Source organism: Primulina tabacum, unplaced genomic scaffold, assembly GCF_025594145.1.
Source record: "Primulina tabacum isolate GXHZ01 unplaced genomic scaffold, ASM2559414v2 Contig1380, whole genome shotgun sequence".
In the NCBI taxonomy this organism is placed as follows: Eukaryota; Viridiplantae; Streptophyta; class Magnoliopsida; order Lamiales; family Gesneriaceae; genus Primulina; species Primulina tabacum.
The window spans coordinates 1-15,180 of record NW_027460231.1 but is presented as its reverse complement, the minus strand read 5'-3'; the positions used below and the strand labels follow the sequence as shown (position 1 = coordinate 15,180).

Sequence of the window (15,180 nt, the reverse complement as noted above, 5' to 3'; positions counted from 1 at the left end):
AGTCTTCCCAGGGAGGTCACCCATCTAACTCTGCCATCGCGCCAGAAGCTTAACTTCATGGTTATGATTGGGCGAGAGCAGTGCCGCGTGTTGTCCATCGCCGCCCGCTCCACACGTCGAGGGATTAAGAATAATAAACATCCAACTCAATGTCGGGTGCGATCATACCGAGCACTAATGCCACCGGATCCCATCAGAACTACCGAAGTTAAGCGTGATTGGGCGAAATAGCAGTACTAGGAGGGGTGACCCCCTGGGAAGTCCTCGTGTTGCACGCCTTTTCCGTGTTTTTCTATTTTGATTACTTGTTGACTAGACGAGTTTCGGCTCAAATCATCTGAATCGCGATCAAGGACCAGATAAGACATGTGAAATGAAAGTATCAGCGCCACTGCCGAGATTGGACAAAATTGTAGGTAATGTTGATTGGAAACGAAGTCAAACGGAGGAGACTCATATGCTACGCAAGTGAGCTGACGAGATTTTAGCCGAATTCCTTCTCTAAGACCCTCTAATTTGCGATTTACCGCTTCTGTTAAGCTTTCCGTTTTCCTCGAGAAAATCCGCTATGAGCGAAGTCGAAATTCGATGTCCGGTTCCATTTTAATCGTATCCGAGGCATAATAATAGCTTACATTCGTTTATTTCCTTCTTCTTATTTTTTTTTCTATTTTCTGGGAACATTTATCGATTTTTGTTGTCGTGAGCCGGTTCTGTGCGGAAGGGTATGACGCAGATTACTCCGGAGACCGGTTAACTCATTAAAAACAATTATTCGACTGTTTTATACATAATTTACGTAAACGGTCGCGACACGAGGTCTTCCCAGGGAGGTCACCCATCCTAGCTCTGCCATCGCGCCAGAACGCTTAACTTCATGGTTATGATTGGGCGAGAGCAGTGCCGCGTGTTGTCCATCGCCGCCGCTCCACACGTACTCGAGGGATATAAGAATAAACATCCCACTCAATGTCGGGTGCGATCATACAGCACTAATGCACCGGATCCCATCAGAACTCCGAAGTTAAGCGTGCTTGGGCGAGAGCAGTACTAGGATGGGTGACCCCCTGGGAAGTCCTCGTGTTGCACCCTTTTTCGTGTTTTTCTATTTTTGATTACTTGTTGACAGACGATTTTCGGCTCAAATCATCTGAATCTCGATCGGGACCAGATAAGACATGTGAAATGAAAGTAGCTCGGGCACTGCCGGATTTGGACAAAATTGTAGGCTAATTTGATTGTAAACGGGCAAACGGACGAGACTCATTACTACGCAATGAGCTGGCGAGATTTTAGCCGAATTCCTTCTCTAAGACCCTCTAATTTGCGATTTACCGCTTCTGTTAAGCTTTCGTTTCCTCGAGAAATCCGCTTAGGAAGTTCGAAATTCGATTCCGGTTCCATTTTATCGTATCCTAGCATAATAATAGCTTTACATTTCGTTATTTCCTTCTCTTATTTTTTTTCTATTTTCTGGGAACATTTATCGATTTTTGTTGTCGTGAGCCGGTTCTGTGCGGAAGGGTATGACGCAGATTACTCCGGAGACGGTTAACTCATTAAAAACAATTATTTCGACTGTTTTATCCATAATTTACGTAAACGGTCGCGACTACGAGGTCTTCCCAGGGAGGTCACCCATCCTAGCTCTGCCATCGCGCCAGAACGCTTAACTTCATGGTTATGATTGGGCGAGAGCAGTGCCGCGTGTTGTCCATCGCCGCCCGCTCCACACGTACTCGAGGGATATAAGAATAAACATCCCACTCAATGTCGGGTGCGATCATACCAGCACTAATGCACCGGATCCCATCAGAACTCCGAAGTTAAGCGTGCTTGGGCGAAGCGCAGTACTAGGATGGGTGACCCCCTGGGAAGTCCTCGTGTTGCACCCCTTTTCGTGTTTTTCTATTTTTGATTACTTGTTGACAGACGATTTTCGGCTCAAATCATCTGAATCTCGATCGGGACCAGATAAGACATGTAAATGAAAGTAGCTCGGGCACTGCCGGATTTGGACAAAATTGTAGGCTAATTTGATTGTAAACGGGCAAACGGACGAGACTCATTACTACGCAATGAGCTGACGAGATTTTAGCCGAATTCCTTCTCTAAGACCCTCTTAATTTGCGATTTACCGCTTCTGTTAAGCTTTCGTTTCCTCGAGAAATCCGCTTAGGAAGTTCGAAATTCGATTCCGGTTCCATTTTATCGTATCCCAACATAATAATTGCTTTACATTCGTTATTTTCCTTCTTCTTATTTTTTTTCTATTTTCTGGGAACATTTATCGATTTTTGTTGTCGTGAGCCGGTTCTGTACGGAAGGGTATGACGCAGATTACTCCTGGAGACGGTTAACTCATTAAAACAATTATTTCGACTGTTTATCCATAATTTACGTAAACGGTCTGCGACACGAGGTCTTCCCAGGGAGGTCACCCATCATAGCTCTGCCATCGCGCCAGAACGCTTAACTTCATGGTTCTGATTGGGCGAGAACAGTGCCGCGTGTTGTCCATCGCCGCTTGCTCCACCCGTACTCGAGGGATATAAGAATAAACATCCCACTCAATGTCGGGTGCGATCATACCAGCACTAATGCACCGGATCCCATCAGAACTCCGAAGTTAAGCGTGCTTGGGCGAGAAGCAGTACTAGGATGGGTGACCCCCTGGGAAGTCCTCGTGTTGCACCCCTTTTCGTGTTTTTCTATTTTTGATTACTTGTTGACAGACGATTTTCGGCTCAAATCATCTGAATCTCGATCGGGACCAGATAAGACATGTGAAATGAAAGTAGCTCGGGCACTGCCGGATTGGACAAAATTGTAGGCTAATTTGATTGTAAACGGGCAAACGGACGAGACTCATTACTACGCAATGAGCTGACGAGATTTTAGCCGAATTCCTTCTCTAAGACCCTCTAATTTGCGATTTACCGCTTCTGTTAAGCTTTCGTTTCCTCGAGAAATCCGCTTAGGAAGTTCGAAATTCGATTCCGGTTCCATTTTATCGTATCCCAGGCATAATAATAGCTTTACATTCGTTATTTCCTTCTTCTTATTTTTTTTCTATTTTCTGGGAACATTTATCGATTTTTGTTGTCGTGAGCCGGTTCTGTGCGGAAGGGTATGACGCAGATTACTCCGGAGACGGTTAACTCATTAAAAACAATTATTTCGACTGTTTTATCCATAATTTACGTAAACGGTCGCGACACGAGGTCTTCCCAGGGAGGTCACCCATCCTAGCTCTGCCATCGCGCCAGAACGCTTAACTTCATGGTTATGATTGGGCGAGAGCAGTGCCGCGTGTTGTCCATCGCCGCCCGCTCCACACGTACTCGAGGGATATAAGAATAAACATCCCACTCAATGTCGGGTGCGATCATACCAGCACTAATGCACCGGATCCCATCAGAACTCCGAAGTTAAGCGTGCTTGGGCGAAAGCGCAGTACTAGGATGGGTGACCCCCTGGGAAGTCCTCGTGTTGCACCCCTTTTCGTGTTTTTCTATTTTTGATTACTTGTTGACAGACGATTTTCGGCTCAAATCATCTGAATCTCGATCGGGACCAGATAAGACATGTGAAATGAAAGTAGCTCGGGCACTGCCGGATTTGGACAAAATTGTAGGCTAATTTGATTGTAAACGGGCAAACGGACGAGACTCATTACTACGCAATGAGCTGACGAGATTTTAGCCGAATTCCTTCTCTAAGACCCTCTAATTTGCGATTTACCGCTTCTGTTAAGCTTTCGTTTCCTCGAGAAATCCGCTTAGGAAGTTCGAAATTCGATTCCGGTTCCATTTTATCGTATCCCAGGCATAATAATAGCTTTACATTCGTTATTTCCTTCTTCTTATTTTTTTTCTATTTTCTGGGAACATTTATCGATTTTTGTTGTCGTGAGCCGGTTCTGTGCGGAAGGGTATGACGCAGATTACTCCGGAGACGGTGAACTCATTAAAAACAATTATTTCGACTGTTTTATCCATAATTTACGTAAACGGTCGCGACACGAGGTCTTCCCAGGGAGGTCACCCATCCTAGCTCTGCCATCGCGCCAGAACGCTTAACTTCATGGTTATGATTGGGCGAGAGCAGTGCCGCGTGTTGTCCATCGCCGCCCGCTCCACACGTACTCGAGGGATATAAGAATAAACATCCCACTCAATGTCGGGTGCGATCATACCAGCACTAATGCACCGGATCCCATCAGAACTCCGAAGTTAAGCGTGCTTGGGCGAAAGCGCAGTACTAGGATGGGTGACCCCCTGGGAAGTCCTCGTGTTGCACCCCTTTTCGTGTTTTTCTATTTTTGATTACTTGTTGACAGACGATTTTCGGCTCAAATCATCTGAATCTCGATCGAGACCAGATAAGACATGTGAAATGAAAGTAGCTCGGGCACTGCCGGATTTGGACAAAATTGTAGGCTAATTTGATTGTAAACGGGCAAACGGACGAGACTCATTACTACGCAATGAGCTGACGAGATTTTAGCCGAATTCCTTCTCTAAGACCCTCTAATTTGCGATTTACCGCTTCTGTTAAGCTTTCGTTTCCTCGAGAAATCCGCTTAGGAAGTTCGAAATTCGATTCCGGTTCCATTTTATCGTATCCCAGGCATAATAATAGCTTTACATTCGTTATTTCCTTCTTCTTATTTTTTTTCTATTTTCTGGGAACATTTATCGATTTTTGTTGTCGTGAGCCGGTTCTGTGCGGAAGGGTATGACGCAGATTACTCCGGAGACGGTTAACTCATTAAAAACAATTATTTCGACTGTTTTATCCATAATTTACGTAAACGGTCGCGACACGAGGTCTTCCCAGGGAGGTCACCCATCCTAGCTCTGCCATCGCGCCAGAACGCTTAACTTCATGGTTATGATTGGGCGAGAGCAGTGCCGCGTGTTGTCCATCGCCGCCCGCTCCACACGTACTCGAGGGATATAAGAATAAACATCCCACTCAATGTCGGGTGCGATCATACCAGCACTAATGCACCGGATCCCATCAGAACTCCGAAGTTAAGCGTGCTTGGGCGAGAAGCAGTACTAGGATGGGTGACCCCCTGGGAAGTCCTCGTGTTGCACCCTTTTCGTGTTTTTCTATTTTTGATTACTTGTTGACAGACGATTTTCGGCTCAAATCATCTGAATCTCGATCGGGACCAGATAAGACATGTGAAATGAAAGTAGCTCGGGCACTGCCGGATTTGGACAAAATTGTAGGCTAATTTGATTGTAAACGGGCAAACGGACGAGACTCATTACTACGCAATGAGCTGACGAGATTTTAGCCGAATTCCTTCTCTAAGACCCTCTAATTTGCGATTTACCGCTTCTGTTAAGCTTTCGTTTCCTCGAGAAATCCGCTTAGGAAGTTCGAAATTCGATTCCGGTTCCATTTTATCGTATCCCAAGCATAATAATAGCTTTACATTCGTTATTTCCTTCTTCTTATTTTTTTTCTATTTTCTGGGAACATTTATCGATTTTTGTTGTCGTGAGCCGGTTCTGTGCGGAAGGGTATGACGCAGATTACTCCGGAGACGGTTAACTCATTAAAAACAATTATTTCGACTGTTTTATCCATAATTTACGTAAACGGTCGCGACACGAGGTCTTCCCAGGGAGGTCACCCATCATAGCTCTGCCATCGCGCCAGAACGCTTAACTTCATGGTTATGATTGGGCGAGACAGTGCCGCGTGTTGTCCATCGCCGCCTGCTCCACACGTACTCGAGGGATATAAGAATAAACATCCCACTCAATGTCGGGTGCGATCATACCAGCACTAATGCACCGGATCCCATCAGAACTCCGAAGTTAAGTGTGCTTGGGCGAGAACAGTACTAGGATGGGTGACCCCCTGGGAAGTCCTCGTGTTGCACCCCTTTTCGTGTTTTTCTTTTTTTGATTACTTGTTGACAGACGATTTTCGGCTCAAATCATCTGAATCTCGATCGGGACCAGATAAGACATGTGAAATGAAAGTAGCTCGGGCACTGCCGGATTTGGACAAAATTGTAGGCTAATTTGATTGTAAACGGGCAAACGGACGAGACTCATTACTACGCAATGAGCTGGCGAGATTTTAGCCGAATTCCTTCTCTAAGACCCTCTAATTTGCGATTTACCGCTTTTGTTCAAACTTTCGTTTCCTCGAGAAATCCGCCTAGGGAGTTCGAAATTCGATTCCGGTTCCATTTTATCGTATCCCAGGCATAATAATAGCTTTACATTCGTTATTTCCTTCTTCTTATTTTTTTTCTATTTTCTGGGAACATTTATCGATTTTTGTTGTCGTGAGCCGGTTCTGTGCGGAAGGGTATGACGCAGATTACTCCGGAGACGGTGAACTCATTAAAAACTATTATTTCGACTATTTTATCCATAATTTACGTAAACGGTCGCGACACGAGGTCTTCCCAGGGAGGTCACCCATCCTAACTCTGCCATCGCGCCAGAAAGCTTAACTTCATGGTTATGATTGGGCGAGAGCAGTGCCGCGTGTTGTCCATCGCCGCCCGCTCCACACGTCTTCGAGGGATATAAGAATAAACATCCAACTCAATGTCGGGTGCGATCATACCAGCACTAATGCACCGGATCCCATCAGAACTACGAAGTTAAGCGTGCTTGGGCGAAAGCGCAGTACTAGGATGGGTGACCCCCTGGGAAGTCCTCGTGTTGCACCCCTTTTCGTGTTTTTCTATTTTTGATTACTTGTTGACAGACGATTTTCGGCTCAAATCATCTGAATCTCGATCGAGACCACATAAGATATGTGAAATGAAAGTAGCTCGGGCACTGCCGGATTTGGACAAAATTGTAGGCTAATTTGATTGTAAACGGGCAAACGGACGAGACTTATTACTACGCAATGAGCTGATGAGATTTTAGCCGAATTCCTTATCTAAGACCCTGTAATTTGCGATTTACCGCTTCTGTTAAGCTTTCGTTTCCTCGAGAAATCCGCTTAGGAAGTTCGAAATTCGATTCCGGTTCCATTTTATCGTATCCCAAACATAATAATTGCTTTACATTCGTTATTTCCTTCTTCTTATTTTTTTTCTATTTTCTGGGAACATTTATCGATTTTTGTTGTCGTGAGCCGGTTCTGTACGGAAGGGTATGACGCAGATTACTCTGGAGACGGTTAACTCATTAAAAACAATTATTTCGACTGTTTTATCCATAATTTACGTAAACGGTTGCGACACGAGGTCTTCCCAGGGAGGTCACCCATCATAGCTCTGCCATCGCGCCAGAACGCTTAACTTCATGGTTCTGATTGGGCGAGAACAGTGCCGGGTGTTGTCCATCGCCGCTTGCTCCACCCGTACTCGAGGGATATAAGAATAAACATCCCACTCAATGACGGGTGCGATCATACAAGCACTAATGCACCGGATCCCATCAGAACTCCGAAGTTAAGTGTGCTTGGGCGAGAACAGTACTAGGATGGGTGACCCCCTGGGAAGTCCTCGTGTTGCACCCTTTTTCGTGTTTTTCTTTTTTTGATTACTTGTTGACAGACGATTTTCGGCTCAAATCATCTGAATCTCGATCGGGACTAGATAAGACATGTGAAATGAAAGTAGCTCGGGCACTGCCGGATTGGGACAAAATTGTAGGCTAATTTGATTGTAAACGGGCAAACGGACGAGACTCATTACTACGCAATGAGCTGACGAGATTTTAGCCGAATTCCTTCTCTAAGACCCTCTAATTTGCGATTTACCGCTTCTGTTAAGCTTTCGTTTTCTCGAGAAATCCGCTTAGGAAGTTCGAAATTCGATTCCGGTTCCATTTTATCGTATCCGAGGCATAATAATAGCTTTACATTCGTTATTTCCTTCTTCTTATTTTTTTTCTATTTTCTGGGAACATTTATCGATTTTTGTTGTCGTGAGCCGGTTCTGTGCGGAAGGGTATGACGCAGATTACTCCGGAGACGGTTAACTCATTAAAAACAATTATTTCGACTGTTTTATCCATAATTTACGTAAACGGTCGCGATACGAGGTCTTCCCAGGGAGGTCACCCATCCTAGCTCTGCCATCGCGCCAGAACGCTTAACTTCATGGTTATGATTGGGCGAGAGCAGTGCCGCGTGTTGTCCATCGCCGCCCGCTCCACACGTACTCGAGGGATATAAGAATAAACATCCCACTCAATGTCGGGTGCGATCATACCAGCACTAATGCACCGGATCCCATCAGAACTCCGAAGTTAAGCGTGCTTGGGCGAAAGCGCAGTACTAGGATGGGTGACCCCCTGGGAAGTCCTCGTGTTGCACCCCTTTTCGTGTTTTTCTATTTTTGATTACTTGTTGACAGACGATTTTCGGCTCAAATCATCTGAATCTCGATCGGGACCAGATAAGACATGTTAAATGAAAGTAGCTCGGGCACTGCCGGATTTGGACAAAATTGTAGGCTAATTTGATTGTAAACGGGCAAACGGACGAGACTCATTACTACGCAATGAGCTGACGAGATTTTAGCCGAATTCCTTCTCTAAGACCCTCTAATTTGCGATTTACCGCTTCTGTTAAGCTTTCGTTTCCTCGAGAAATCCGCTTAGGAAGTTCGAAATTCGATTCCGGTTCCATTTTATCGTATCCTAAGCATAATAATAGCTTTACATTCGTTATTTCCTTCTTCTTATTTTTTTTCTATTTTCTGGGAACATTTATCGATTTTTGTTGTCGTGAGCCGGTTCTGTGCGGAAGGGTATGACGCAGATTACTCCGGAGACGGTTAACTCATTAAAAACAATTATTTCGACTGTTTTATCTATAATTTACGTAAACGGTCGCGACACGAGGTCTTTCCAGGGAGGTCACCCATCCTAGCTCTGCCATCGCGCCAGAACGCTTAACTTCATGGTTATGATTGGGCGAGAGCAGTGCCGCGTGTTGTCCATCGCCGCCCGCTCCACACGTACTCGAGGGATATAAGAATAAACATCCCACTCAATGTCGGGTGCGATCATACCAGCACTAATGCACCGGATCCCATCAGAACTCCGAAGTTAAGCGTGCTTGGGCGAGAGCAGTACTAGGATGGGTGACCCCCTGGGAAGTCCTCGTGTTGCACCCCTTTTCGTGTTTTTCTATTTTTGATTACTTGTTGACAGACGAGTTTCGGCTCAAATCATCTGAATCTCGATCGGGACCAGATAAGACATGTGAAATGAAAGTAGCTCGGGCACTGCCGGATTTGGACAAAATTGTAGGCTAATTTGATTGTAAACGGGCAAACGGACGAGACTCATTACTACGCAATGAGCTGACGAGATTTTAGCCGAATTCCTTCTCTAAGACCCTCTAATTTGCGATTTACCGCTTCTGTTAAGCTTTCGTTTTCTCGAGAAATCCGCTTAGGAAGTTCAAAATTCGATTCCGGTTCCATTTTATCGTATCCAAGGCATAATAATAGCTTTACATTCGTTATTTCCTTCTTCTTATTTTTTTCTATTTTCTGGGAACATTTATCGATTTTTGTTGTCGTGAGCCGGTTCTGTGCGGAAGGGTATGACGCAGATTACTCCGGAGACGGTTAACTCATTAAAAACAATTATTTCTACTGTTTTATCCATAATTTACGTAAACGGTCGCGATACGAGGTCTTCCCAGGGAGGTCACCCATCCTAGCTCTGCCATCGCGCCAGAACGCTTAACTTCATGGTTATGATTGGGCGAGAGCTGTGCCGCGTGTTGTCCATCGCCGCCCGCTCCACACGTACTCGAGGGATATAAGAATAAACATCCCACTCAATGTCGGGTGCGATCATACCAGCACTAATGCACCGGATCCCATCAGAACTCCGAAGTTAAGCGTGCTTGGGCGAAAGCGCAGTACTAGGATGGGTGACCCCCTGGGAAGTCCTCGTGTTGCACCCCTTTTCGTGTTTTTCTATTTTTGATTACTTGTTGACAGACGATTTTCGGCTCAAATCATCTGAATCTCGATCGGGACCAGATAAGACATGTTAAATGAAAGTAGCTCGGGCACTGCCAGATTTGGACAAAATTGTAGGCTAATTTGATTGTAAACGGGCAAACGGACGAGACTCATTACTACGCAATGAGCTGACGAGATTTTAGCCGAATTCCTTCTCTAAGACCCTCTAATTTGCGATTTACCGCTTCTGTTAAGCTTTCGTTTCCTCGAGAAATCCGCTTAGGAAGTTCGAAATTCGATTCCGGTTCCATTTTATCGTATCCGAGGCATAATAATAGCTTTACATTCGTTATTTCCTTCTTCTTATTTTTTTTCTATTTTCTGGGAACATTTATCGATTTTTGTTGTCGTGAGCCGGTTCTGTGCGGAAGGGTATGACGCAGATTACTCCGGAGACGGTTAACTCATTAAAAACAATTATTTCGACTGTTTTATCCATAATTTACGTAAACGGTCGCGATACGAGGTCTTCCCAGGGAGGTCACCCATCCTAGCTCTGCCATCGCGCCAGAACGCTTAACTTCATGGTTATGATTGGGCGAGAGCAGTGCCGCGTGTTGTCCATCGCCGCCCGCTCCACACGTACTCGAGGGATATAAGAATAAACATCCCACTCAATGTCGGGTGCGATCATACCAGCACTAATGCACCGGATCCCATCAGAACTCCGAAGTTAAGCGTGCTTGGGCGAAAGCGCAGTACTAGGATGGGTGACCCCCTGGGAAGTCCTCGTGTTGCACCCCTTTTCGTGTTTTTCTATTTTTGATTACTTGTTGACAGACGATTTTCGGCTCAAATCATCTGAATCTCGATCGGGACCAGATAAGACATGTTAAATGAAAGTAGCTCGGGCACTGCCAGATTTGGACAAAATTGTAGGCTAATTTGATTGTAAACGGGCAAACGGACGAGACTCATTACTACGCAATGAGCTGACGAGATTTTAGCCGAATTCCTTCTCTAAGACCCTCTAATTTGCGATTTACCGCTTCTGTTAAGCTTTCGTTTCCTCGAGAAATCCGCTTAGGAAGTTCGAAATTCGATTCCGGTTCCATTTTATCGTATCCGAGGCATAATAATAGCTTTACATTCGTTATTTCCTTCTTCTTATTTTTTTTCTATTTTCTGGGAACATTTATCGATTTTTGTTGTCGTGAGCCGGTTCTGTGCGGAAGGGTATGACGCAGATTACTCCGGAGACGGTTAACTCATTAAAAACAATTATTTCGACTGTTTTATCCATAATTTACGTAAACGGTCGCGATACGAGGTCTTCCCAGGGAGGTCACCCATCCTAGCTCTGCCATCGCGCCAGAACGCTTAACTTCATGGTTATGATTGGGCGAGAGCAGTGCCGCGTGTTGTCCATCGCCGCCCGCTCCACACGTACTCGAGGGATATAAGAATAAACATCCCACTCAATGTCGGGTGCGATCATACCAGCACTAATGCACCGGATCCCATCAGAACTCCGAAGTTAAGCGTGCTTGGGCGAAAGCGCAGTACTAGGATGGGTGACCCCCTGGGAAGTCCTCGTGTTGCACCCCTTTTCGTGTTTTTCTATTTTTGATTACTTGTTGACAGACGATTTTCGGCTCAAATCATCTGAATCTCGATCGGGACCAGATAAGACATGTTAAATGAAAGTAGCTCGGGCACTGCCGGATTTGGACAAAATTGTAGGCTAATTTGATTGTAAACGGGCAAACGGACGAGACTCATTACTACGCAATGAGCTGACGAGATTTTAGCCGAATTCCTTCTCTAAGACCCTCTAATTTGCGATTTACCGCTTCTGTTAAGCTTTCGTTTCCTCGAGAAATCCGCTTAGGAAGTTCGAAATTCGATTCCGGTTCCATTTTATCGTATCCTAGGCATAATAATAGCTTTACATTCGTTATTTCCTTCTTCTTATTTTTTTTCTATTTTCTGGGAACATTTATCGATTTTTGTTGTCGTGAGCCGGTTCTGTGCGGAAGGGTATGACGCAGATTACTCCGGAGACGGTTAACTCATTAAAAACAATTATTTCGACTGTTTTATCCATAATTTACGTAAACGGTCGCGATACGAGGTCTTCCCAGGGAGGTCACCCATCCTAGCTCTGCCATCGCGCCAGAACGCTTAACTTCATGGTTATGATTGGGCGAGAGCAGTGCCGCGTGTTGTCCATCGCCGCCCGCTCCACACGTACTCGAGGGATATAAGAATAAACATCCCACTCAATGTCGGGTGCGATCATACCAGCACTAATGCACCGGATCCCATCAGAACTCCGAAGTTAAGCGTGCTTGGGCGAAAGCGCAGTACTAGGATGGGTGACCCCCTGGGAAGTCCTCGTGTTGCACCCCTTTTCGTGTTTTTCTATTTTTGATTACTTGTTGACAGACGATTTTCGGCTCAAATCATCTGAATCTCGATCGGGACCAGATAAGACATGTTAAATGAAAGTAGCTCGGGCACTGCCGGATTTGGACAAAATTGTAGGCTAATTTGATTGTAAACGGGCAAACGGACGAGACTCATTACTACGCAATGAGCTGACGAGATTTTAGCCGAATTCCTTCTCTAAGACCCTCTAATTTGCGATTTACCGCTTCTGTTAAGCTTTCGTTTCCTCGAGAAATCCGCTTAGGAAGTTCGAAATTCGATTCCGGTTCCATTTTATCGTATCCCAGGCATAATAATAGCTTTACATTCGTTATTTCCTTCTTCTTATTTTTTTTCTATTTTCTGGGAACATTTATCGATTTTTGTTGTCGTGAGCCGGTTCTGTGCGGAAGGGTATGACGCAGATTACTCCGGAGACGGTTAACTCATTAAAAACAATTATTTCGACTGTTTTATCCATAATTTACGTAAACGGTCGCGATACGAGGTCTTCCCAGGGAGGTCACCCATCCTAGCTCTGCCATCGCGCCAGAACGCTTAACTTCATGGTTATGATTGGGCGAGAGCAGTGCCGCGTGTTGTCCATCGCCGCCCGCTCCACACGTACTCGAGGGATATAAGAATAAACATCCCACTCAATGTCGGGTGCGATCATACCAGCACTAATGCACCGGATCCCATCAGAACTCCGAAGTTAAGCGTGCTTGGGCGAAAGCGCAGTACTAGGATGGGTGACCCCCTGGGAAGTCCTCGTGTTGCACCCCTTTTCGTGTTTTTCTATTTTTGATTACTTGTTGACAGACGATTTTCGGCTCAAATCATCTGAATCTCGATCGGGACCAGATAAGACATGTGAAATGAAAGTAGCTCGGGCACTGCCGGATTTGGACAAAATTGTAGGCTAATTTGATTGTAAACGGGCAAACGGACGAGACTCATTACTACGCAATGAGCTGACGAGATTTTAGCCGAATTCCTTCTCTAAGACCCTCTAATTTGCGATTTACCGCTTCTGTTAAGCTTTCGTTTCCTCGAGAAATCCGCTTAGGAAGTTCGAAATTCGATTCGGTTCCATTTTATCGTATCCGAGGCATAATAATAGCTTTACATTCGTTATTTCCTTCTTCTTATTTTTTTTTCTATTTTCTGGGAACATTTATCGATTTTTGTTGTCGTGAGCCGGTTCTGTGCGGAAGGGTATGACGCAGATTACTCCGGAGACGGTTAACTCATTAAAAACAATTATTTCGACTGTTTTATCCATAATTTACGTAAACGGTCGCGACACGAGGTCTTCCCAGGGAGGTCACCCATCCTAGCTCTGCCATCGCGCCAGAACGCTTAACTTCATGGTTATGATTGGGCGAGAGCAGTGCCGCGTGTTGTCCATCGCCGCCCGCTCCACACGTACTCGAGGGATATAAGAATAAACATCCCACTCAATGTCGGGTGCGATCATACCAGCACTAATGCACCGGATCCCATCAGAACTCCGAAGTTAAGCGTGCTTGGGCGAAAGCGCAGTACTAGGATGGGTGACCCCCTGGGAAGTCCTCGTGTTGCACCCCTTTTCGTGTTTTTCTATTTTTGATTACTTGTTGACAGACGATTTTCGGCTCAAATCATCTGAATCTCGATCGGGACCAGATAAGACATGTGAAATGAAAGTAGCTCGGGCACTGCCGGATTTGGACAAAATTGTAGGCTAATTTGATTGTAAACGGGCAAACGGACGAGACTCATTACTACGCAATGAGCTGACGAGATTTTAGCCGAATTCCTTCTCTAAGACCCTCTAATTTGCGATTTACCGCTTCTGTTAAGCTTTCGTTTCCTCGAGAAATCCGCTTAGGAAGTTCGAAATTCGATTCCGGTTCCATTTTATCGTATCCCAAGGCATAATAATAGCTTTACATTCGTTATTTCCTTCTTCTTATTTTTTTTCTATTTTCTGGGAACATTTATCGATTTTTGTTGTCGTGAGCCGGTTCTGTGCGGAAGGGTATGACGCAGATTACTCCGGAGACGGTTAACTCATTAAAACAATTATTTCGACTGTTTTATCCATAATTTACGTAAACGGTCGCGATACGAGGTCTTCCCAGGGAGGTCACCCATCCTAGCTCTGCCATCGCGCCAGAACGCTTAACTTCATGGTTATGATTGGGCGAGAGCAGTGCCGCGTGTTGTCCATCGCCGCCCGCTCCACACGTACTCGAGGGATATAAGAATAAACATCCCACTCAATGTCCGGGTGCGATCATACCAGCACTAATGCACCGGATCCCATCAGAACTCCGAAGTTAAGCGTGCTTGGCGAAAGCGCAGTACTAGGATGGGTGACCCCTGGGAAGTCTCGTTGCCCCTTTTCGTGTTTTTCTATTTTTGATTACTTGTTGACAGACGATTTTCGGCTCAAATCATCTGAATCTCGATCGGGACCAGATAAGACATGTGAAATGAAATTAGCTGGGCATTGCCGGATTTGGACAAATTGTAGGCTAATTTGATTGTAAACGGGCAAACGGACGAGACTCATACTACGCAATGAGCTGACGAGATTTTAGCCGAATTCCTTCTCTAAGACCTCTAATTTGCGATTTACCGCTTCTGTTAAGCTTTCGTTTCCTCGAGAAATCCGCTTAGGAAGTTCGAAATTCGATTCCGTTCCATTTTATCGTATCCGAGGCATAAAATAAGCTTTACATTTTATTTCCTTCTTCTTATTTTTTTTTATTTTTGGGAACATTTATCGATTTTTGTTGCGTGAGCCGGTTCTGTGCGGAAGGGTATACGCAGATTAC

At 45.1% G+C, this 15,180-nt stretch overlaps 17 non-coding genes and 2 pseudogenes across 17 annotated transcripts; all 19 read left to right on the top strand.

Moving 5' to 3' along the window:
• The first annotated feature begins 154 nt into the window (after nucleotides 1-154).
• On the top strand, nucleotides 155-278 carry LOC142536596 (5S ribosomal RNA; annotated as a pseudogene).
• A 696-nt stretch (nucleotides 279-974) lies between these two features.
• Nucleotides 975-1,092, top strand: LOC142536582 (5S ribosomal RNA). Its single transcript, XR_012818357.1, has one exon. It is a non-coding gene; the product is annotated as a 5S ribosomal RNA (ribosomal RNA).
• A 683-nt stretch (nucleotides 1,093-1,775) lies between these two features.
• On the top strand, nucleotides 1,776-1,895 carry LOC142536581 (5S ribosomal RNA). The gene has a single exon (XR_012818356.1). It is a non-coding gene; the product is annotated as a 5S ribosomal RNA (ribosomal RNA).
• A 683-nt stretch (nucleotides 1,896-2,578) lies between these two features.
• On the top strand, nucleotides 2,579-2,698 carry LOC142536597 (5S ribosomal RNA). Its single transcript, XR_012818369.1, has one exon. It is a non-coding gene; the product is annotated as a 5S ribosomal RNA (ribosomal RNA).
• Nucleotides 2,699-3,380: 682 nt separating this feature from the next.
• On the top strand, nucleotides 3,381-3,501 carry LOC142536593 (5S ribosomal RNA). Its single transcript, XR_012818367.1, has one exon. It is a non-coding gene; the product is annotated as a 5S ribosomal RNA (ribosomal RNA).
• Nucleotides 3,502-4,184: 683 nt separating this feature from the next.
• On the top strand, nucleotides 4,185-4,305 carry LOC142536590 (5S ribosomal RNA). The gene has a single exon (XR_012818365.1). It is a non-coding gene; the product is annotated as a 5S ribosomal RNA (ribosomal RNA).
• A 683-nt stretch (nucleotides 4,306-4,988) lies between these two features.
• On the top strand, nucleotides 4,989-5,108 carry LOC142536598 (5S ribosomal RNA). The gene has a single exon (XR_012818370.1). It is a non-coding gene; the product is annotated as a 5S ribosomal RNA (ribosomal RNA).
• A 681-nt stretch (nucleotides 5,109-5,789) lies between these two features.
• On the top strand, nucleotides 5,790-5,908 carry LOC142536591 (5S ribosomal RNA). The gene has a single exon (XR_012818366.1). It is a non-coding gene; the product is annotated as a 5S ribosomal RNA (ribosomal RNA).
• Nucleotides 5,909-6,592: 684 nt separating this feature from the next.
• Nucleotides 6,593-6,713, top strand: LOC142536594 (5S ribosomal RNA). The gene has a single exon (XR_012818368.1). It is a non-coding gene; the product is annotated as a 5S ribosomal RNA (ribosomal RNA).
• A 683-nt stretch (nucleotides 6,714-7,396) lies between these two features.
• LOC142536599 (5S ribosomal RNA) lies at nucleotides 7,397-7,515 on the top strand. Its single transcript, XR_012818371.1, has one exon. It is a non-coding gene; the product is annotated as a 5S ribosomal RNA (ribosomal RNA).
• Nucleotides 7,516-8,198: 683 nt separating this feature from the next.
• Nucleotides 8,199-8,319, top strand: LOC142536589 (5S ribosomal RNA). The gene has a single exon (XR_012818364.1). It is a non-coding gene; the product is annotated as a 5S ribosomal RNA (ribosomal RNA).
• A 683-nt stretch (nucleotides 8,320-9,002) lies between these two features.
• LOC142536580 (5S ribosomal RNA) lies at nucleotides 9,003-9,121 on the top strand. The gene has a single exon (XR_012818355.1). It is a non-coding gene; the product is annotated as a 5S ribosomal RNA (ribosomal RNA).
• Nucleotides 9,122-9,803: 682 nt separating this feature from the next.
• LOC142536588 (5S ribosomal RNA) lies at nucleotides 9,804-9,924 on the top strand. The gene has a single exon (XR_012818363.1). It is a non-coding gene; the product is annotated as a 5S ribosomal RNA (ribosomal RNA).
• Nucleotides 9,925-10,607: 683 nt separating this feature from the next.
• Nucleotides 10,608-10,728, top strand: LOC142536587 (5S ribosomal RNA). Its single transcript, XR_012818362.1, has one exon. It is a non-coding gene; the product is annotated as a 5S ribosomal RNA (ribosomal RNA).
• A 683-nt stretch (nucleotides 10,729-11,411) lies between these two features.
• On the top strand, nucleotides 11,412-11,532 carry LOC142536586 (5S ribosomal RNA). The gene has a single exon (XR_012818361.1). It is a non-coding gene; the product is annotated as a 5S ribosomal RNA (ribosomal RNA).
• A 683-nt stretch (nucleotides 11,533-12,215) lies between these two features.
• LOC142536585 (5S ribosomal RNA) lies at nucleotides 12,216-12,336 on the top strand. The gene has a single exon (XR_012818360.1). It is a non-coding gene; the product is annotated as a 5S ribosomal RNA (ribosomal RNA).
• Nucleotides 12,337-13,019: 683 nt separating this feature from the next.
• Nucleotides 13,020-13,140, top strand: LOC142536584 (5S ribosomal RNA). Its single transcript, XR_012818359.1, has one exon. It is a non-coding gene; the product is annotated as a 5S ribosomal RNA (ribosomal RNA).
• Nucleotides 13,141-13,823: 683 nt separating this feature from the next.
• LOC142536583 (5S ribosomal RNA) lies at nucleotides 13,824-13,944 on the top strand. Its single transcript, XR_012818358.1, has one exon. It is a non-coding gene; the product is annotated as a 5S ribosomal RNA (ribosomal RNA).
• Nucleotides 13,945-14,628: 684 nt separating this feature from the next.
• Nucleotides 14,629-14,744, top strand: LOC142536595 (5S ribosomal RNA; annotated as a pseudogene).
• The last annotated feature ends 436 nt before the right edge of the window (nucleotides 14,745-15,180 follow it).